Source organism: Ambystoma mexicanum, chromosome 11, assembly GCF_040938575.1.
Source record: "Ambystoma mexicanum isolate Mex_15411 chromosome 11, UKY_AmexF1_1, whole genome shotgun sequence".
NCBI lineage: Eukaryota > Metazoa > Chordata > Amphibia > Caudata > Ambystomatidae > Ambystoma > Ambystoma mexicanum.
Window position 1 is genome coordinate 1,458,728,677 of NC_090934.1, and position 23,005 is coordinate 1,458,751,681.

Genomic DNA, 23,005 nt, shown 5'->3' on the forward strand with positions numbered 1-23,005 from the left:
GGAGGGAGGCAAGGCTGCGCACATGGAGGGAGGCAAGGCTACGCACATGGAGGGAGGCAAGGCTACGCACATGGAGGGAGGCTGGAGGGAGGCAAGGCTACGCACATGGAGGGATGCAAGGCTGCGCACATGGAGGGAGGCAAGGCTATGCACATGGAGGGAGGCTGGAGGGAGGCAAGGCTACGCACATGGAGGGATGCAAGGCTATGCACAAGGAGGGATGCAAGGCTACGCACATGGAGGCAAGGCTATGCACGTGGATAGTTGCAAGGCTACACACATGGAGGGATCTACAGATGAATGATCCAAAGGCACGTGGACAGAGAGATGACTGCTAGAACCAAGACAGTCGTACGTAAATGCCAGAATACTTCTTTTATAAACTGCACTTTAAACAGTAATGCGCTCTGCATCTAAACATCACGCGTTTGTTTGCTGTACGTGTATTTTTCTTTCTAACCCTCAGTGGTCTGCTATCTTTTGGCGAAGTTTATATGCATGCGTAAAATAAAAAGACAGATAGAGCCGGAGTTCCGATGGAACCAGGTGAGATTAGCAAAACCACTGACCGGCATTTTACAGGCGCCGCACTGCGAGACTGAGCGCCGCACTGCGAGACTGAGCGCCGCACTGCGAGACTGAGCGCCGCACTGCGAGACATGACATCTTTTGCTTACTTCAGGCTTTTGTCACCTCCAGAGGAACGTTTTCCAAGGCTTCTGTTAACTGGTGTTAAGCCTCATGCATTTTACACACTCAGGGTCAGTCGTTTTTCTAAGAAACGAGCTGGGGTAGATCTCTGTCTTCGGCTGGGGCCTCCCTCTGGAACAGCCTCCCTGCCACTCTAAAACTTGAGGAGAACCATCTCCGGTTCCGGAAGCCCCTCAAGACCTTCCTCTTTTCTTCTGCCTTCGCCCCCCCTCTCCCCTGCTGATCTGTTCTCTCTTGGCACCGTGCACCTGGCCACCCTCCGTCTTTTGGGCCCAGGTACCTGCTCAACTTGTCACCCTCCCGCACTGCCTCCGGGCCAAGGCTTGCACTGGGGGTCTGTATCTGTACCCATACAGCCCCCCCTTTTTCTTCCTGCACTTATCAGACCTAGTCTGTCTGCTGCCTTAAACCTAGCACTTGCAAATTGCTGGCTGCAATACCACTGTGTGTTGCCTTTATTTATTTATTTATTTATTGTTATTTATCTGTTTCTCCTCTGCTTCGCACTTTCCACCTCTCCCCCCTTCCATGCACCTTTTCCCCTCCCCCCTCTCCCATGCACTTGCGTGTTCTCAATGTCACTGGGCCTAGTAAGATCGCTGTTTTGTTCTCCCCTGTTCCCCTCCCTTGCCTTGTCGCGCTCTGAAACACTTGTGTACGAGCGCGATAGAAATAAAATATCAATCCATTTTAGAGTGCTGCATTTTGATGGCAGTGAAATGGCTATGCTCCCTGCCTCCTAAAAATACTACTTCCAGGAACAAGCATCAGGAAGGATGACCATTTTGGCTAAAACTAGCCTAGTTGAATTTTTGGGAAATCTTGCACAACTATATTGCTAGCCTCCCCTGTTCGTTAGGGTGCTCTATACGGCCTGCTCCATAAGTATGGAAAAAAGGGGGCAGAGGGGGGAAAGGTTACTCAGTGTAGAGACTATTGTACTCCTCGCCCCATTTCCTGCATAAAGTCCACCCTCTAGTCCCGCTAACAAGAGCGCACTTATTTTACGCTGACAAAGAATGGGGGTCAGAGCGTGGGAGCCACCCCTTCTGTATAATTGGTTGTGCAATATGACCATCCGTTTGCTTCTTTGGTAGCCCCCAATCAGGATGGGCAGAGAAAGCCTGTCACTAGCCACAGCGCACAGCCACTGCAGACCAGAACACATCATGAGATGACATGCATGCATCTACTACTGTCGTTCAGGCATTCAAGATGTCCACCAAGTGAATACCGCCCCTCCCCCAAGGATACACTCTACACCTACATTTAGTACTTACAGTGAGGTCATGAAGACGTAGGGAGGGGGCCTGCAACCAGCAGCTCTCTAGATGTTTAACTCCCCCCCCCCCCACACACCCCATTCACGGTGCCAGCGGAGGGCGATGTTCGTTCAAGCCCAAAACATCCAGAGAGTTCAAGGACCCCGTCATTACCCAGCGCCTAGTGCAACCCCTTCTAGGGAACAATGCTCTCAGGCACTACAATTTCACCATCCTTCAAACGAGTGCCCCTACTGCTTGCAATGGAGGCACCTCAAAGTTTCGGCCCCCTCCCCGCATATCATCAATGGTCATTCCCACGATTCTGCGCAACTCCCCCCGCTTTGTCCATTAGTAATGCAAATATTTATTTCTACCTCGCTCGGGCATTTCATTTCCCCTCATCCCTTCACAGTAGCTCAGCCAATCCTCACTGTATTATTTATCATTATGGCACTTACTGAGCGCAGACCTAGCTTCGAGAAGCAACAGAGCGCTTTACAACCAATACAGATGCATAACGGAGCGCTTTCATGATGTGTCATTTATGTAGCGCCTTAATCCGAAGCGCTTTACAGAGCTATACAACACTACTGATGCTTTACAGAGGTATACAACAGTACAGATGCATAAGAGCGCTTTACAGAGGTGTACAACAGAACAGCTATACAGCAGGGGTAGGATACAGAGGGGTAACAGCTGTACCGGGGAGGAGAGAGGCGTGCGGCGTCTCAGGAGTCCAGTGGCGCGAGGGGAGACGTGCTGGCCTAGGTGTTGAGGAGAGTATAAACACTATGGAGTTAGTACCTTTGTCTGGGTCATTGGATCAAGTTGTAAGTTGATGGGCGGTTGCTTCAAATGGCTCCTGTTCAGTAAATTCACAAATCTCTTGATTTTATGTTTGTTTTTCCCCACCCAGTCTCTGGTGCAGCCCAGAAGTAGAGTGTTCAGATGCCACATTTCTTCACCCCTCCGAATGAACCCTTAAGTGCATTTTGTACTTGCACTGCACCCCAGATAGAGAGGAATGACTGCCCTAGTGAAGCGGGAGCTCTCACTAGTAACTGGATTTCTTCAGCATTGGTATCTTTCATAGATTCCAATGCTGTGAATATTCCCCATCGTCAGGCTGGGAATCCTCAGTGATAAAAATAATTATTACATTTTATTTGAATATGCATCCATTATTCCATAGAGAATGCATGCAGCCACCCCATTGTGGCCTATGTGCCATTCTATCGTGTACTCCCTCCACCTCACTTTGGTAATTTGGTAATTTATGGCTCCACCCTAGTCAGCCATCTTCAGATTTTGAACCATAGGAACTACAGTATGATGGGTGCTGAGCGTAGTTAGGAGCAGCCTCTCAGGGGAGGCAGGTGGGCGCATGTGACTCTGAAAGATACCAATGCTGGAGAAATACAGTTACAGGTAAGTAACTAAGACTTCTCCAGCATTGGATCTTTCATAGATTCAGATGCTTGAATAGAATACCAAGCAGCTAAAACATACCACCATAATATATATATATGTAAGCATAAATGCAGAAAAAATATTTGACAAACCTTTACCATAGAGCAACACAACGGTTACTTACTCAGGGAAAGGTGAGAAAGGAGGCTGATCCTACCTTATGCAAAGAGGTGGCGGAGCACTGCCTGTCCAACCGCAGATTCTTTGTTGGTATCTTCTGCGAGGCAGTAGTGTTTAGCGAACGTGTGCAGAGTGCGCCAGGTAGCGGCTCTGCATATGTCCTTCAAGGCCACCCCTGCGTGAAATGCTACTGATGCCGCTCTCCCTCTGGAGGAGTGTGCCAAAGGCGGCTTGACGAGGGCGGGGGGCCGCCCTTCGTTTGATGCCAGTGTGTGATACATAGAGAGACCCAGCGTGCCAGACCTTGTTTGGAGATATGCTGTCCTTTCATGCAACCAGTTCTCTGTAACTAGAATTTCAAAACTCTAGCCACATCTAGAGAATGCAATACTCTTTCTGCCTCAGAGGTAAGATTCTAGAAAAAAGATGGCAGGACAATGTGAGCGACATTTCCGATAAGACCTTGGGAAGGAATTTAGGGTGCGTTCTCAAAATGACGCGGCCCTTCTGAAAAAAAGTAAAAGGGGGTTCTGAAGACAAAGCTTGCAATTCCCTGATCCTCCTGGCCGATGTAATGGCTATCAAAAAGGCTGTTTTCCAGGATAGGAATTTCATATCACATCTGCGAACGGGCTCGAAAGGGGGCTCCATGAGAGCCGTTCACACAGTGTTTAGACTCCAGGTAGCGACTGGTGAGGGCGTAGGAGGGTAAGTACGCATCAACCCCTTCAGGAATGCCTTGACAGCTGGAAGAGAGAGTAATGACTGTTTCTGGAGTCTTCGTGTATGCTGATATGGCTGATAGGTGAACTTTGATAGAGGACAGCGCGAGCCCTGCCCTAGCCAACTGTAACAAGTAAGGTAGTATCTGTTCTACCGAAGCTGTAAGTGGGTTAATTGTAGATGTGTCACACCACTTAGCGAAATGAGTAAATTTCCAGACGTAGGCGATTCTCGTCGAGGGGGCTCTAGAGGCCCTGATTATGTCCCAGCAGTCTACCGGGAGATTCAGATTCATAAGCCTACGCTGCTCAGGAACCAAGCCTTGAGGGAGAGGCTCGCTGGGTCGTGGTGAAGGACTTTGTGGTTCTGTTGCGTCAATAGGTATTGATGAGCTTTGAGGCAAATTGGAGACCTTCGGGATAGATGCTGTAGAGTCGGGTACTAAATCTGTCGCGCCCAGTCCAGTGCTACTAGAATCATAAAGCAATTCTGCTCCTTCATTCTGCGTAGAATTCTCGCTATGAGTGGAATGGGGGAAAGGCATACAGGAATTTCCCTGTCCAGTCCACCGAGAAAGCATCTCTTGCTGATTGCTGTTCCGGGTATCTTGAGGCGAATTCTTGCCATTTTCTGTTGGTTCTGGTGGCAAAGAGGTTGATCTGTGGATGGCCCCCATATGGAGAAAATCCGCTGGACTTCCTTCTCGTCTAGCTCCCATTCGTGGGATGACGTGTACTCCCTGCCCAGTTTGTCCGCTAGGACATTGTCCACTCCCGGGAGATGTTCCACCCTGATTTGGACTCTGTGGTGTAAAGCCCATGCCCATAGCAGTTGAGCTTCTTGTGACAAGACCTCTGATTTCGTGCCTCCTTGCTTGTTTGTGTAGTGCATGGAGGTTGTATTGTCTGTCTGGATGGTCAGTACCTGTCCAGCTACTACTGGAAGGAAGGTTTCAGAGCCCACCATATCGTCTTGAGATCTAAGACGTTGATGTGGCGCTGTGACTCCAGGTCTGATCAAGTTCCTTTTGTTTGGAGACCCGCCAGGTGAGCTCCCAAGCCCAAAAGGGACGCATCTGTCCTTAAGAGAAGAGTTGATGTTGGTGTCTGGAATGACATTCCTTGTAGCAGGTTACGCGGAGTGTCCCACCATTGAAGTGCCTTGTGTACTGTCGTTGGTATCTGGACTACATCCTTCCATGAACCTATAGCTTGCTTCTATTGGTGGTCCAGGGCCTCCGGGACTGGTCTCATAAGTCGTCTGCAATTTGGTATGAGAAATATACATGAGGACATCATGGCCAGAAGGGATTTGAAAGAGCGTACCATGGGTGTCCTTTTCTAGGAACCATGAGGTGGAGCGGAGAATAGCTGTTACTCTGTCCACCGATGGTCTTACCCTGGGAATGCTGATGTTGAACTCGGCCCCCAGGAAGAGAACTATCTTGATGAGTACTGGGGAGGATTTTATGTTTATCGAAAAACCTAACCCTTTTATGAGTTTTATAGTTTTCGAAACCGTCAATCGAGCGTGTCTGGAGGAGTTCGCCGTTATCAACCAATCGTCCAAATATGGAAAGACTTCTGTTCCCATCTTTCTGAGTTTTTCTGCAATGGGCGCCACACATTTGGTAAACACTCTCAGTGCTGACTTTAGCCCGAACGGTAGAACACGAAATTGGAAATGCAGGTCTCCTACAGCAAACCTAGGAACTGCCTGTGGGCAGGATGAATTGGAATGTGGAAGTATGCGTCCTCCAAGTCCAGAGTGGCTAGGAAGTTGTTTCTGTTTAGCCACGGTCGGACGTCCTGCAGTGAAATCATCTTGAATTTGATGCGTTTGATGTATTTGTTGAGTGCTCTCCAATCTAATATGGGTCTCCACTGGCCGTTTTTCCTTCTCGATTAGAAAGAAACAGGAGTAGAAACATTTTTCCCCTCTGAGGGTAAGGAACGGAGGGGAAAGGAACTAGTTCTATTGCTGCTTTGCGCAGTCATTTTTGAACTTCGGACATGACTTGCTTTAGCATATGCACTTTGCGAGATGTGGGACCACCTGTAACACCCACTTGTCCGATGTTATTGAATGCCAGCTTTGAAAAAATTGGCTTACTCTTCCCCCCACAGGTGTGTGACATTAAGGGGGGGGAAGAACCGACCTGTCAATATTATTTGTTCTGGGCTTTACCTTGGGTAGAGCCACGTCTTCCTCTTCGGGAGTACTTGTTGGAGGATTGGTATCTGTTGCCCTGAAATGTGTTTCCTTGCATCCTTTGACCATAGGAAGATCGATTATATCCTCTGTCTTTTGACGATGAGCCTCAAAAAGGGCGAAAAGACCTACACTCTCTACATTTGTCCTTTAAGGAATGTATCATATTGTGATTAACATCAAGGAATGTTTTGATTGTCTAAACTGACAGACGATAGGCAGTTGATGTTGGACATTGTTAGGGAGAATTCTCTCTTTAGGCTGAATTTCCTAACCTAGTGAGTCCCCCAGCAGCTTTGCTGGATTTCTGGAGTTTGTTTGTTTCCTCCTGCCAAGAGTGAGACTCTTTTTCTCCCACTCTTGGACATGATTTATGGTGTTCCTTTGACTGTTAATGTGTTTTATGGGCTATGGGGTCCTTTACTCCATAGGGTCTCATGTGTTTTTATTATGTGTGTTACACAGCACCCTCTGTGCAGTAACACAGGGGTGTCATAGTGACCCCCCACCATAGACTGCATACCCTGGGACTGACTACTGTCTTCCAGGGCATGTAAAGTCCCCATTGGCTTTACTAGTCCCAAATTATTAACAGAAACCAGTACAAACCATCATATTTTGGACGTACTGGTCGGGGCAATTCGATTGCCCCGGGGTATGTTAGTCGAGGGGGCACCTCTCCATCCCCCCCTGATCGAGTTTTGGCTGGTGGCAGTGGAAACTACTTTTTATATTCGACCGCAAATATTTCCCTATGAGATTTTCCCATTGTTCGAGGCTACCAACTTTAATTATTTAATTGTCATAGCCTCGAACATACCGCCGGTTTATTTAATTAATATTAATTCGCCGGTTGGTATTTTTTTGCCAGGACTCGATTCTAAAATGGCATTTGTGTTCTCTTCTGTGAGTCCAACCCCAGTCGAGCCCTTTGTTCCACGTTTTGGCAGGCTTCTCCACAGAAGCCTCCAAAAGTGGTGCCACTCTGTCTGGGTACCACAGGGTGTGTGGGAGGGGGTTTAGGCACCCTGGACTGAGTTACCTTGGTAACTCAAGTCGCACTCTTATGTGATTGGCCCAAGTGGTGAGCCGGCCGGCTCACCACTTAGCATGTTTGATTGACAGCTGGGCTGAGTGAATGGGGGTATGCTGCATAAAAGCAGGGCTTTGGGGACTGGAACTTCAGAAGTCACCACAGGTCCTGAGAATCCGACAAGGGAGAAGCTGAGCCGACCTACCAGGACGACACCACCGGTGGAGCCCTGCAGAACCGACTCACCACTTCCCGACGACAGAGAAGATCTCCCGGCTGGAGAGGCTTCTTCCCCTGACTGGTGGGCACAACCAGTTTTACCTTCCTTCTTCGCACCCTAGACCAGTTTGTGGTCGAATTGCCCGTGCCAAGCACCCCGGCGGCCGGATAGCCACTCACCACTGAACCGCAAATCAACGGACCGCTCCTTGTACCTGAGAAACTCTGCGGCTGGTTTCTTCCCTGGCAGTGCAACGGATTCCTGTCTTCCTCCCCGACGAGATCCTCTCTTCCCCCGGACGAAGCACCGACTTGCATCCTCTGCCAGGAACAACTGCCCCCGCTGGAGTCTCTTCTCAACACTTTAAGGTACCATGTCCGCCAGGCCCCCCTTTCTAAAGATTGCTGCAAGGTAATAATAACCCCTTAACCTTCTGGACTGGGCTGGCCGCCTTGACCCTCTAACTGGTCCCTTTCTTTGGTCCAACTCCTTTTTGAACCATTACAAGACTTTTGTGCACTGCAACCGTGTGACCTTGGACACATTTCGTTTGATCCTATGAAAGTGGATCCGGCCTATTGAACTCTAACTTCACGGTTTTACTTTGCCTTCCTCCCTCGTTATGTTCTTGTAAAAAAGTGTTGGGATCTGTTTCAACTTGTTCTCTGCTTTTCTCTCCCTTTTAAAAACGAACTATTAGAGTGCCATCTACGTTAAGCCCTCACCGCTGTCTGAAAATAAGTGGGGCTTTACTTAAGACTTGTCCAATATTCTTTTAAGGGAGTGTATATCTTTTAGTGACCGTGTTTTTGAATTGCTTACTATTGGTGCCTGTGTGTTTTTCTAGATGTGGGTTTTAAATAAATTATTATATCTCTTTTACACCAAGGCCTGATCAGTGTTTACTTGTTCTATTGTGCTCTCTTGACCTATTGTGAATACTCTGTATACTGCCTAACTCTTCTTGAGGGAAGTCTGACTGCTCAGCCACAGCTACCAAGTGAATCTGTGTGGTACAGACTGCTACCAAGTGGGTTTACTGCCAAACACCTGTAGTCTTAAATCTTTTGCAGTGGTCCCAGAGATAACTGCACAGGTTTCTGCCTAACAGACATCAGTATCAACATCACGCTTGTGGAATTTCCCTAGTACACTACCTCTATAATTAGGGTAAGCTGAGATCTTAATTAGCATGCATGTAGGGATAGTAGTGACTTAACACAAATATGTATCACAATGTAATGACAGTTATATCAAACATAGCACATGGCATCCACCCTTAGAGCATATTTAGTTGTGTGCAAGAGGGGACTATCCCATGTCCACTCAGGCTATTGGAAGCAGCATGTATGTGGTACCAACACAAGGGAACAGACTGCAAACTCGCAACAAAATAGTGTGCACATATTACACAATGCAATAGATTGTAATAAGGCATGGTGCAGCACAATGTTCTCTTACAATTACCTGCAACTATATAACAACTGGGGATTTTGTATCCAGAGCGTTCGAGCGATTATAATTTCAAACCGTCTGTGGACATGTGTGACGTCATATGCGTCACGAATGCGACGACATCACAGCGGTAAAACACGTTATTAGAAAAAGCAGCCATTTGAAGGCGTGCAAGTCACTCCTTAAGGATTATGGTGGCTGTCAGACTCTGGATCCCTTTTTTATTTCGAAAAAAGTAGGTTTACAAGGGATAGTAATACTTTGAGCAGTATTCTTCATGGAACATTTATGATATGATATGGCATTTGTAACGCGCCCATACACAAGTGTTTCAAGGCGCGACGAGGCAGGGAGGGGGGAACAAGGGGAGAACAGACAACGATCCTACTAGGCCAGGTGTCATTCAGATCGCGCAAGTGCATGGGTAGGGGGGACAGGAAAAGTGCGAGGGGGAAAGGGAGAGGGGAAAGTGCAGTACAGGGTTAGTAACGAACAAGATAAATAATAAGGGCCAGGTGGTGGCAAGTGCAAGATAAGTGCAGACAAGTGCTGGGAACGGGGGCTGTAGCGATACAGAGACAGTCCTGCAGTGCAGGGGTTGCCAGGAAGGCAGTGCAGGGGAGAGTGGCTGGCCCAAGGACCGAGATTGGTGAGTGGCCCAGTTGCTGATTCAGTACAGTTTCAGTGATTTAGCAGGGGAGAGGAAGAGAGAAAGCAGAAGCAAAGAGGAAGGTTTTGAGGTGCTTCCGGAACCGGAGATGGTTCTCCTCTAGTTTTCAGGGAGGCAGGAAGGCTGTTCCAGAGGGAGGCCTCTGCTGCGGAGAGAGATCTCCCCCCAACTCTGACCCTGAGGATGAGCGAAGTGCTCGAGAAGGAAGATATTTAGGAAGGGAGAGTTGAAGGTATTTTGGAACCAGGCCCCAGAAGGCCTTGTGGACAATGCAGAGGGTTTTGAACTTAATCCTCGCAGCCACAGAGAGACAGTGTAGCGATTTCAGTCCTGGAGAGATACGGTCCCTGGGCTTGAGGCCAAGGACAAGTCTCGCAGTCCTGTTCTGGATGAGTTGCAGAGTGCGGAGAGTAGAGGCAGGAAGATTTAGATAGAGGCTGTTACAGTAGTCCAGCTTCGAGAGAACCAGGGCTCCGGAGACAGTGAGCTTCTGGGGGGAAGGAGAGGAAAGGAAGGATACCTCTGAGGAGGTGCAGCTGGTAGTGTGACTTCTTAGAAACGTCAGAAATGTGAGGATAGAAGGAGAGTGTGGAGTCGAAGATGACCCCGAGGTTTTTTGCCTTGCAGGTAGGAGCAGGAAGAGGGCCAAGAGAGGCCGGACAGAGAGCTGCAGGGAAGGAGGGAGTGGGTGTGCCGATGAGTAGAATCTCGGTCTTACTGGCATTAAGTCAGAGATCGCTGGCGGCACACCATTTCTGGATAGCAGAAAGACAGTCAGAGATGAGGGAAGGAGAAGAGGAGGCCGAGGGTAGCCTGAAAATGAGCTGGGTATCATCCGCATAGCACTGAAAGTTGGGGCAGAGAGCAGCGATGCGGTGGGCGAGAAGTGCCAGATACTGTTTGAACAGCCAGGGAGAGAGGTTAGAACCCTGGGGGACACCACAGGTAGAGAAAAAGATGTCAGACAGGAAAGACCCCAGTTGGACTGGGAGGGTCGATTTGAGAGGAAAGAGGTCAGCCAAACCAGAGCCTGACCAGTGATACCCAGGTTATCAAGGAGACGGTTGAGCAGGATGGTATGGTTGACAGTATCAAAGGCAGAAGAGAGATCAAGCAAAATGAGAACACATGGAATGTTAGAGTCAAGGTTCGAGAGCAGGTCCTCATGGATATTCAGGAGAGCAGTTTGCGTGCTTCTGGCAGCTCTGAAGCCAGACTGATGGTCATGAAGGCTGCCAATAGATTCGGCATGGAGATTAAGCTGGGAGATAGCAAGTTTCTCCAGGAGCTTGCCCGGGAAAGGAGTGATAGAGATAGGGTGATAGTTAGCTGGGCAGGACGGGTCGGAGGAGGGTTTCTTAAGAAGGGAGTGCACAAGGGAGTGCTTGAGAGGGGATGGGAGATCAGAGGCGAACGAGTGATTGCAGAAGTCAGCAAGGGCAGGAGCCAAGGAGTCGATGTGGTCCTTAATAGTTTAGGAGGAGCAGGGGTGGACCTGTGTTGACGAGATTTTCAAAGATCGGACTTGTCTCGAAACCTCATCAGCAGAAAAAAGACGAAAGGCAAGAGAAGGAGAGAGGAGGGGTGGCTGCAGATGGGTCAGAGGACGGGCAGGGAATAGAGGGGGGGAGGTGATGGGAGGAGAGTGAGGACAGGATGTCCTGAGTTTTTGAAATGAAGTGAGAGGCCAATGCCGTAGAGAGGGGCTGGGAGGGGACAGGAGAGGTAGAGACTGCAACAGGGTTGGCCAGCTCCTTGCAGATTTTAAAGAGTTCAGCCGAATTGTTAGATGCCGCATTGATGCGGGCGTGGATAAGGGCTCTCTGTACGGAGAGCCGGTATTGCCTTTGGAGCAGACGATAGGCCAGTTTGTCAGAGGATGAACATGAAGCACGCCATTTCCTCTCTGCCACCCTGCACATGCATTTAAGGGTGACGAGATCCGAGTCATACCAGGAGTTACATTTGGCTTTGGGCTTCAGGCGGATTCTCATGACAGGGGCAAGGATATCAAGAGTATCAGATATAGCAGAGTAGAGAGTGGAGAGGGCTGTGTCAGGGTGGGAGTCAGCCGAGGGGGGAAGAGGGGGCGATAAGGTGGCAGCGAAAGCCTCAACTGACACGCTTCATGGGTCGGATGACCGAGAAGGAAGATGGCAGTGATGAGGGTGGCTTTGCCTGTGGGGTAGGGAGGGTAAGGTGGGAGGAGAGGAGAAAGTGATCACTCCAGGAGAGTGGAGTGGGGAGAGGGACAGAGAGGGGAAGGTCAGAAGAGATCAGGGCATCAAGAGTGTGCCCAGCAGAATGGGTCGGCCCAGACGGGAGAATAGAGAGTGAGAGAGAGTCGCAGAGGTCGCGAAGGAGTCCAGAGGGGGGACAGGAGGCATCCAGGTGGATGTTGAAGTCTCCAAGAAAGAGGAGTTGAGTGGTTGAGGACAGGAGTGAGGAGGAGAGGTCAGCCCACTCGGAGAGGAAGGAGGAAATTTGACCAGGTGGCCGATAGATAGCAGCCACGGTAAGGGAGTGGCTAGGAGAGTGAGTGAGTCGGCAGACAAGACATTCAAAAGAGGAGTAGGTCTGCGTGGGAATAGCAGTGGCAGGAATCCACTCAGGGAAGATAAGGGCCACACCCCCCCAGCAAGGTTGGCCCTGGGCACGGAGAGGATCTTGTAGCCGTCAGGTAGGAGTGTGTCAAAGCTGGTGACAGAGCTGGCCGTGAACCATGTCTCAGTGAGACCGAGTATGTCAAGGTCCAGTTCCTCAAGAAGGCGGCAGATATCAGAGGAATGTTTGACGGCAGAGCGAGAGTTAAGAGTGGCAATGTGGAGAAGGTTGCCATCTTTGAAGGACTTCCGGGGAGGGGTACAGATCGGAGGTACGCCCTGCGGAGGAGAAGGAGCACGGGGGGCAGCAGGGAGGGAGGGAGGGTAGAGGGTAGGTAGCCGAGGACAGAGGAAGGGGAACAGCAGTAGGGGAAAAGAAGTTGATGAGGCGCGGGAAGCGTCTATCAAAGAGGTGAAGGTTGGCCTGAGGGCCTTGGACCAAGACGGTCCCATTAGCGTAGACATTAATGATGGCCTTAGAGGAGTGGAAGGAGGCCAAGAGGACATCCCAACGGGTGCCACCATTAATGGGAGAAGAGGAGAAAGGAGAGAGCACAGAGACCATATGAAGGGTCCATAGGTCAGGTGAAGGCACGAAAAAGAGGATGTCAGTGAGAGTTTCCTTAGAGGAGGCACTGGTGTAGGTGTCAGCGATAGGGAGGCCTGGTTTGGAGACCAGGATGTCCTTTTTAAACTTGTTCCTACCAGATTTAGTGAGAAGAGCAGGATAGTCAATGGAGAAACAGTTAGAAAAGATAGGTGAGATAGAGAGCACCATAGAATAGGAGGGAGTGGGGAGGGGGGGTAGGACAAGCACGAGCAGACAGGAAGAGAGCAGCAACCCCTAGTTTACCACAAATTCAGAATACAGTGAACACAGTAATGCATATCAGCTACCCAGTGGAGAGGCCACTGTTAGGCAGAAACCTGTGCAGTTCCCTTGGGGAACACTGCAAAAGATTTAAGACTACAGGTAGAGCAGTAAACCCCTTTGGTAGCAGTCTGTACCACCCAGATTTACCTGGTAGCTGTGGCTGAGCAGTCAGACTTCTCTCAAGAAGAGTTAGGCAGTATGTAAAGTATACACAATATGTACCAAAACACAATAGCACAAGCAAACACTGACCAGAGCTTGGTTTCAAAAGTATATAGTTATTTATTTAAAATACACATAAGTTAAAAACACTCTAGCAAAAATATAGTAAAAGCACTTCAACACAGTTATACTGAAAGTAAATTCAATCCTTTCTCCTATCTAGACAACTCTAGGTTAACACCACTTAATTAAAACAGAGGTGAGTGCTTAACGTTAGATGACACTCTAGTAGTTTCCAAGAAAGGGAGAGAAAAAGCAGAAATAGGTTAGACACACCACTCTAAGGTCCAGAACACTTGCAATAGGCTTAACGAAGAATAAAGTCACAGGTGAGCAAAAGTCACTAGGCAGGGCCCACTCTTAGAGTAGCCGGAGCGAAAATGTGCCCAAGATCACACTGTTAGTTAGAGATTCAAAGTCTTGCAAAGAGTCAAAAAGAGTTTAGAGTGGCTCAGAAAGTTTAGCCAAAGTGTCCCAGGCACTCCCAGGTTCGAAAGCCGGGGACTAAATCTACCCCGTACAGTCGGTAGCAAGGGAAGCCAGGCGGAACACAGTACCTTAAGCGGAAAGGATCCTCCAGCGGGGGCAGTTGTTCCAGGCAGCGACAGCAAGGCTCGACGTCGGTCAGGGGAGAAGAATATCTCGCTGAAGAGCAGAAGAGAAAGGTCGTAGCACTGCCCGGGAAGAAACCAGCCGCGGAGTCCTCCGGTTCAAGGGTTGGTACCGACTTTCGCGGTATGGGGGTAAAGTGTGGTATTCCGGTTGCCGGGGTGCTTGGCACAGGCAAGGCGGCCACGAGATACCTCAAAGAACGGAAAGAAGGCGAAAACTGGTTGTCCCCACCAGTCAAGGGAAGGAGCCACTCCGTTAAGAGTTCTCCTCGGTCGTCGGGAAAAAGTGGTGAGACGGTTCAGCAGGGCTCCACCGGGTGGTGTCGTCGAAGCAGGTCGGCTCAGCTCTTCCCTCGTCGGATTCTTGGTCCTGTGGCGACTTCTGAAGTCCCAGTCCCCAAAGCCCTGCTTTTATGCAGCAAACCCCCATTCACCCAGCCTAGCTGTCACTCAAACATGCTAAGTGGTGAGCCGGGCGGCTCACCACTTGGGCCAATCAGGACGGAGTGCGACTTGAGTTACCAAGGTAACTCAGTCCAGGGTGCCTAAATCCCCCTCCACCCCTCCTAAGTACCCCAGACAGAGTGGCACCACTTTGGAGGGCTTCTGTGGAGAAGCCCGCCAAAAGTGGAACAAAGGGCTCCACTTTGGGTCAGAGTTACAGAGGCGAACACCAACGCCATTTTAGAATCAAGTTTTGGCAAAAAGTCCCAACCGGAGTTATAAAAATAAATATATAAACCGGCGGTATGTTTAAGGCTACCGTAAATAAATAATTAAATGTGTTAGCCTAAAACAATGGGAAATCCCATAGGGAAATATTCGCGGTCGAATATAAAAAGTAGTTTCCACTGCCACCAGCCAAAACTCGATCAGGGGGGACGGAGACGTGCCCCCTCGACTAACAGACCCTGGGGCAATCGAATTGCCCCAGCCAGTACGTCCACAATATGATGGTTTGTACTGGTTCTGTTCAGGATTCAAGACTAGCAAAGTCTTTGGTGACTTTACATGCCCTGGGAGACAGTAGTCAGTCCCAGGGTATGGAGTCTATGTTGGGGAGTCCCTAGGACACCCCTGGGTCACGGCACAGAGGGTGCTGTGTGACCCACATCACAAAAATACATGAGGCCCTATGGAGTAAAAGACCCCATAGCCCATTCAACACAAGGTTTAACCAAGAAAACACACTTCAACATGTCCAAGAGTGAGGGTAAAAGAGTCTCACTCTTGGCAGGAGAAAAAAATTAAACCCCAGAAATCCAGCAAAGCTGCTGGGGGACTCACTAGGTAGGGAAATTCAGCCTAAACAGAGAATTCTCCCTAACACTCGCCCCCCCCAGACTAAGGGACAGGAGGATTTAATCCACTCCTGGATGAACCTCATACCTCTAGTCGATGATATACATCCTAGAGAGTCCATCAGCATTTTGATGGTGACACCTTGACCTATGTTCAATGGAGAACTCAAAGGTTTTCTTTTGCAAGCTAACGGACCTACAGACCCTTTGAGGAACATCAGTCTTTTTGTTATAGGGGATCTGGTTGACCAGTCCCTCAGAAGTTGGTACAACTTCTGAACCTATGTTAGGCTTTTTCAAGGGGTCCTTATAAAGGATTCCCTTAGATCTAGAGGGGCCTCCAAGGTTCCTCACCACCTCTCTTGTGGGAGCAGGTTGGGTCTTAGGCCTCTTGGTTGGAGGGGTTGGGGTTAGGCAATGTACCTGCTTCCCCTTCCTCTTAGATCTACCCTTACCTATTTTAGGAGTTTCCCCCCTAATATTAGGATTTGAGTTGGGTTCTTCAGTAGAAGGGCCAACAGTCTGAAGGTTTTTGGCCTTAGACTTTTCTTTTCTGGTTTTCCACCAGCACTGAGAATTACCAGTTCTCTCGGGTCCAGATAGGGGCCTAGTTGGTCTATCCACCTCTTCCTCAGAAGCAGGGGGAGTCAGAGACTCTGAGACTAGGGGAACATTGATGGAGCTTGGTTGGGGCGCCCATGTTCCTAGCATACTATCCTGAAATGTGCCTGGGTTAGAGGTCAACTTACTAACACCAGGGCTTGTAGTGGGGTTCTCAGTAGAGGGTCCCACAGGCTTAGAAGGGTCCTTCAAGGTAGCCTGTCTAGCCAATTTGGTTAAGTTCTGCTTCTCCATACTGGGAGGCCTGGGGGTATGTGACACTACTCCTAGAGTTCTTAGGTCATTCCCCAACAGGACCTTCCCAGGTACCTCAGTCTGAACACTGACAGGGATCCTCACTGTCATGTTGTTACACTGAATGAGGGCTGGTAGAATAGGAACCATTTGGACAGGGCCTCCAGACATTTTAGTGGGACCTTTGGGTGCTTTGGCCACATCCTCAGGTTGAAAGAAGCTTTCATCCACTACTGTTCTGCTGGCCCCAGTGTCTCTCCTGGCAGGAGTATCCTGGCCATTGACAAGAACACTGTCCACATAATACACCTTAGAGTTAACAGGTAGGGAGTTATACACAACCCTATTCTGGGGACTAACCAGACCCATAGGCTCTAAGTTTACAGTTGCTTGAAGACCCAAGGGTTCTTCAGCAAAGAGTTCAAAGTGGGCACTAGCCATCTGTACTTCATCCTCAGGAGTGAAGGCTAAGGAGACTGTGCTGATCCCTGCAGGTTTACCCTTGCACTTGGGATCTCCTTTGATATGGTCAGTACCCTGACAGACATAGCATTGTCCAAATGCTCTCTGGAAGGGTGGCTTGTTCTGACCTCCTTCTGGCTTGTGGCCAGAAGGTACAGTAGTCTGACTCGGTTTCCCATGTGGCTTACCCTGGTTATTTTGTGGTTTGGGGCCCTCTTTGGGATAGGAATTATTAGAATTCTCTTTGGAGTCCTTTTTAGGCTGTTTCTCCCCATCCTTCTTCTGAGTTACCCCAGAATCCTTGTGAGTGGCCCTGTTGGCAACCCACAAGTCAGCAGCTTTAGCTAGCTTCCTAGGATCCAATTCCTGTGAATCAGCCAAGTGCTGTCTGAGCTCAGGAGAGCAGGCATCATAAATTGACTCCAACATAAAGAGATTTCTCATCCCCTCATAAGTGTTCACCTTGTAACCCTTAATCCATCCCTCTAAGTTTTTCAAACATTCACTCACCCAGGTAGCCCAAGGGGTACCATCATGCTTTTTGAGGCTCCTAAACCTCTTAAGATACTGGGAAGGGGTCTTCCCAAACCTAGCTATCAAAGCTAGTTTCACACATTCATAGTCCTTCCTATCCTCCTCCCCCATCTCCATTACCACATCAGTTGCAACAGGGGGAAGCCTAGAGAACAACCAGGTGAGTAAGTCATTTCCTGTGATGTTCTGGAGCCCATGATTATATTCAAACAGAGACAACCAATCCAACACATCCAACTTAGGCTCATACATACCAACCAATTCTTTAGGCATCCGGGGTCTTTTAGGACTGGAACTTCTAGAGGAGCCAGAGAGAGAAACATTCTCAACAGATAATTTCTTCATTTCTAAGTCATACTTGAGCTCCATTTCCCTTAGCCTTAGTTCTTTGTCAGTTTGAGCATTAAGTTTCTTATACTCCAATTCTAGCTTCATTTTCTCCAGTTCAAAGTACTGAGGACTAAATGTGGGACCTGGTAAAGGTCCAGTAGGCACAGCAGGTAGAGCAGGTAGAGGCCTAGGGGGGACAGTTACAACAGCCTCACCCTCCTCTTCTGACTCTTCCTCAGAAACATCAACATTTTGCTCCATGTTAACTTCAATACTGTCATCTACAGTTGCTGGAGTGGTAGGCTCCTCTGAACCATCACCCAGACTTTGGTTAGCTAACAATCTTTCAATCAGCTCCATTTTCTTGCCCTTAGTCAGGAGATCCTTATGTTTACAGAGCACTCTTAAACAATCAGCAGTTTTGGCTGCAAGGGACTCTTGACTATAGCTTTCTATAACTGACATGTTAGAGGTTTTACTTTTTCAGTGCTAAGCTTTGTGGTTAGTTGCACTAAGGTATCTAAAGCACAATAAAATGTATACTCAATACAAATCCCACCGCTGTACACCAGTGTTAGGCAGAAACCTGTGCAGTTCCCTTGGGGAACACTGCAAAAGATTTAAGACTACAGGTAGAGCAGTAAACCCCTTTGGTAGCAGTCTGTACCACCCAGATTTACCTGGTAGCTGTGGCTGAGCAGTCAGACTTCTCTCAAGAAGAGTTAGGCAGTATGTAAAGTATACACAATATGTACCAAAACACAATAGCACAAGCAAACACTGACCAGAGCTTGGTTTCAAAAGTATATAGTTATTTATTTAAAATACACATAAGTTAAAAACACTCTAGCAAAAATATAGTAAAAGCACTTCAACACAGTTATACTGAAAGTAAATTCAATCCTTTCTCCTATCTAGACAACTCTAGGTTAACACCACTTAATTAAAACAGAGGTGAGTGCTTAACGTTAGATGACACTCTAGTAGTTTCCAAGAAAGGGAGAGAAAAAGCAGAAATAGGTTAGACACACCACTCTAAGGTCCAGAACACTTGCAATAGGCTTAACGAAGAATAAAGTCACAGGTGAGCAAAAGTCACTAGGCAGGGCCCACTCTTAGAGTAGCCGGAGCGAAAATGTGCCCAAGATCACACTGTTAGTTAGAGATTCAAAGTCTTGCAAAGAGTCAAAAAGAGTTTAGAGTGGCTCAGAAAGTTTAGCCAAAGTGTCCCAGGCACTCCCAGGTTCGAAAGCCGGGGACTAAATCTACCCCGTACAGTCGGTAGCAAGGGAAGCCAGGCGGAACACAGTACCTTAAGCGGAAAGGATCCTCCAGCGGGGGCAGTTGTTCCAGGCAGCGACAGCAAGGCTCGACGTCGGTCAGGGGAGAAGAATATCTCGCTGAAGAGCAGAAGAGAAAGGTCGTAGCACTGCCCGGGAAGAAACCAGCCGCGGAGTCCTCCGGTTCAAGGGTTGGTACCGACTTTCGCGGTATGGGGGTAAAGTGTGGTATTCCGGTTGCCGGGGTGCTTGGCACAGGCAAGGCGGCCACGAGATACCTCAAAGAACGGAAAGAAGGCGAAAACTGGTTGTCCCCACCAGTCAAGGGAAGGAGCCACTCCGTTAAGAGTTCTCCTCGGTCGTCGGGAAAAAGTGGTGAGACGGTTCAGCAGGGCTCCACCGGGTGGTGTCGTCGAAGCAGGTCGGCTCAGCTCTTCCCTCGTCGGATTCTTGGTCCTGTGGCGACTTCTGAAGTCCCAGTCCCCAAAGCCCTGCTTTTATGCAGCAAACCCCCATTCACCCAGCCTAGCTGTCACTCAAACATGCTAAGTGGTGAGCCGGGCGGCTCACCACTTGGGCCAATCAGGACGGAGTGCGACTTGAGTTACCAAGGTAACTCAGTCCAGGGTGCCTAAATCCCCCTCCACCCCTCCTAAGTACCCCAGACAGAGTGGCACCACTTTGGAGGGCTTCTGTGGAGAAGCCCGCCAAAAGTGGAACAAAGGGCTCCACTTTGGGTCAGAGTTACAGAGGCGAACACCAACGCCATTTTAGAATCAAGTTTTGGCAAAAAGTCCCAACCGGAGTTATAAAAATAAATATATAAACCGGCGGTATGTTTAAGGCTACCGTAAATAAATAATTAAATGTGTTAGCCTAAAACAATGGGAAATCCCATAGGGAAATATTCGCGGTCGAATATAAAAAGTAGTTTCCACTGCCACCAGCCAAAACTCGATCAGGGGGGACGGAGACGTGCCCCCTCGACTAACAGACCCTGGGGCAATCGAATTGCCCCAGCCAGTACGTCCACAATATGATGGTTTGTACTGGTTCTGTTCAGGATTCAAGACTAGCAAAGTCTTTGGTGACTTTACATGCCCTGGGAGACAGTAGTCAGTCCCAGGGTATGGAGTCTATGTTGGGGAGTCCCTAGGACACCCCTGGGTCACGGCACAGAGGGTGCTGTGTGACCCACATCACAAAAATACATGAGGCCCTATGGAGTAAAAGACCCCATAGCCCATTCAACACAAGGTTTAACCAAGAAAACACACTTCAACATGTCCAAGAGTGAGGGTAAAAGAGTCTCACTCTTGGCAGGAGAAAAAAATTAAACCCCAGAAATCCAGCAAAGCTGCTGGGGGACTCACTAGGTAGGGAAATTCAGCCTAAACAGAGAATTCTCCCTAACAGCCACCTAAGTTTGAGAATCCTGCGAGGGGAGAAAAACCCTAGTATACCACAAATTCAGAAAATACAGTGAGCACAGTAATGCATATCAGGTACCCAGTGGAGAGGCCACCTAAGTTTGAGAATCCTGCGAGGGGAGGAAAAACCCTAGTAAATTTTACTTAAATGTCACTTAAATCGAGTATATTTTGTCTTAGACATTTTGGAAACCCTTTCTTTGAAGAATGAGGGAAGCAGCAGCTTCCTAGCAGCAAACATCCACAATTTCTCCGCCTAATGAGTTGAGTGGATTATCCCTCCCCAAATGTTATTACAGGATTTTGAGTACATCCTGCTTAGGATACTCGTGTAAACGTATGATCATAATACGATGCAGTTTCTAATAGAATTGGGTCTATTCGATCCTAGAACTGAAGAGCCATACCTTACAAGGAACCACTGAGGAGCCATCTGGTTCAGCACCAGTTGTTACACAGACCCATAGTGAGGTGAGGAGATAATATAATTCATTTCAATCACAAAGCATTGCATGCGAGTATATAGATCACTGAGTGAGGAACCCATTTCTACAGGCGATGCCTGCTGACACTGTAGTGAATGAAGGGCTCCATCACACAGATGAGGTAGGTGAGATACAGTCAAATGACTATCTTGCACCAGCTTCCATCTTAATTTGGTTATTGTGTTTAGATCAGGAAGGGCAAGTGTAGAAAAGAAAGAGTAGAACATCTACGTAATTGTGAATTTCAGAAGAATCCGGAAACCAGAAAGGTATGTGTTATGAGATTGCCCATTTCACATGATGTGAGTAGTATGATGCTGCATTATCCATAAGCTTACATTTGAAAAAGCATTTACAATGTTTTCTTTCTGGATTACTTCTAGACATATTTTATCAACACTTCCCCAGTTGAAGAGAATCTATCGCGAAACATCTATCGGGACAAACCCTCCAGCCCCTTTTTGTATCAAGATTATTTTTTACATTGAAAATAAAAAATTAAAAATATTGCCTTTGTAGAAACTAATAATGTTGAATGGATAAAAGAAATTGTTTACTTTAAGTATTTATAAAGTGGTTCTTTCTTAAGAATACTACTATGTATCTATATTTAAATTCCAACATTGATTGAAGCACATGCATATGTGAGAATATATATATACAAAATAACTTGGCGTCTAGCCTAGGACAGTGTGCAGGGGATGGCAGTTCCCCGTTTTGGGAACTGACATACCTATAACAATAAAACATCGAACCATCCTCTGGATTCTGGAGCTTATTGAAGCCATCTTTGACATATTATGTTTCGTATTTTATCTATGTTCGCTAAACTCCTTCAAAAGGGGGAAGCTTGTGATCAGGGTTGGCCTTAAGGGCAGCAGCGCCCTGGGCGAATTGGCACCCCCCCTCGCCCACCGCGCCCCCCTGGTTAACAGGGGGCGGGGCCAGGAGGGGCGACTTTTTTTTTTAACCTCCTCGCTCCGTCGAGGAGGTTAAATAGGGCGCGTTAGAACCCCATTGCCATTGAATGAGCCCGCCACCGCGGGTTCATTCAATGACAAGGAGGCGCCTGCCACTACGCCAGCTCGGGGGAGCCCTAGAAAGACTCCCCCGAGCTGGCGTGGCGGGGGCAAAAGGCGCCCTCGGGGGTGTGGCGCCCGGCTCTCCCCCCTCCTCCCTCCAAGGCCGACTCTGCCTGTGATGCCTAGGGTGCCCAGGCTCCCCGCTCTTTTGGGGAGCCGAACTAGGGTGCCCAGGCTCTCCGCTCTTTTGGGGAGCCGAACCAGTGGGGTGGCACCTACAAGATCTTGATGAAAGACGACATTCAGTCTATGTGGGTGCCGATCCGTACACTTGCAGAGCCATTGTGAACTTGTGTTGGCACAGAGCCGAACTGGAAGTGATGCTGGCTTGGTAACATGAGGCTTCAGAAGTCCATTTGGAAGGTTCTGGCTGTACCCGGGCATGGCTCTATTGTTTCCTAGCCTGCAAGTGCTCTTAAGGACCTCCACGTAACCAGTTTCCCAATATGCTCGACTATGCTTTGATGGGTTGGAATGTATGTCCTTGGTGACAACACAAGCTTTCGTGGATTTTTTACCTTTTAGAGGTCCTCCCAGAGGAAACATCAGGGGTGGTTAGTCAAATTGCCACCAGGAGTCCGCCAGCTGGCTATGATCCGATAGGACTGCAAGAGTGGTGTGGCTGGACCAAGAGATGACCGTTCTGCTCAGCATTGGTCCGGAGGACATTTCATATTCCAAAACCACAACGTGTAACTTCTGAGGAACAGCTTTTTCTAAACTGTACCATGATGGTTTTGGGACCCAATTCTGTTGCGGGAAGTGTTATAAAAATATTGCTGCCAAATATGCCTGCCAGAAGTATTGCGAGTATTGTGCATGGTTCAGTACCCTGCCTGCCCAGACTATCAGAACGGTGCCGCTAGCTTTGAGGAAAGCAGGCGGGAAGCAGCACATTTCACCACAGTAACTGGTGGCTGGAATTAAGAGAGCTGGATTGGTGCCATGTAGAAGTGAGCTGAAGCAAGCTCCACTTCTTTCTGGAAGAATGTTGAGAGAAACATCTTTGGGTGAAGAGAGAGGGTCGGTGGCAGAGGCCCACCGCTCAGATCAGCATC

At 48.5% G+C, this 23,005-nt stretch overlaps 1 protein-coding gene across 6 annotated transcripts in view; it reads right to left on the reverse strand.

Moving 5' to 3' along the window:
• MAP2K5 (mitogen-activated protein kinase kinase 5) overlaps positions 1–23,005 on the reverse strand; it is a 1,998,137-nt gene that overhangs the window by 793,279 nt on the left and 1,181,853 nt on the right. The window lies entirely within an intron of this gene.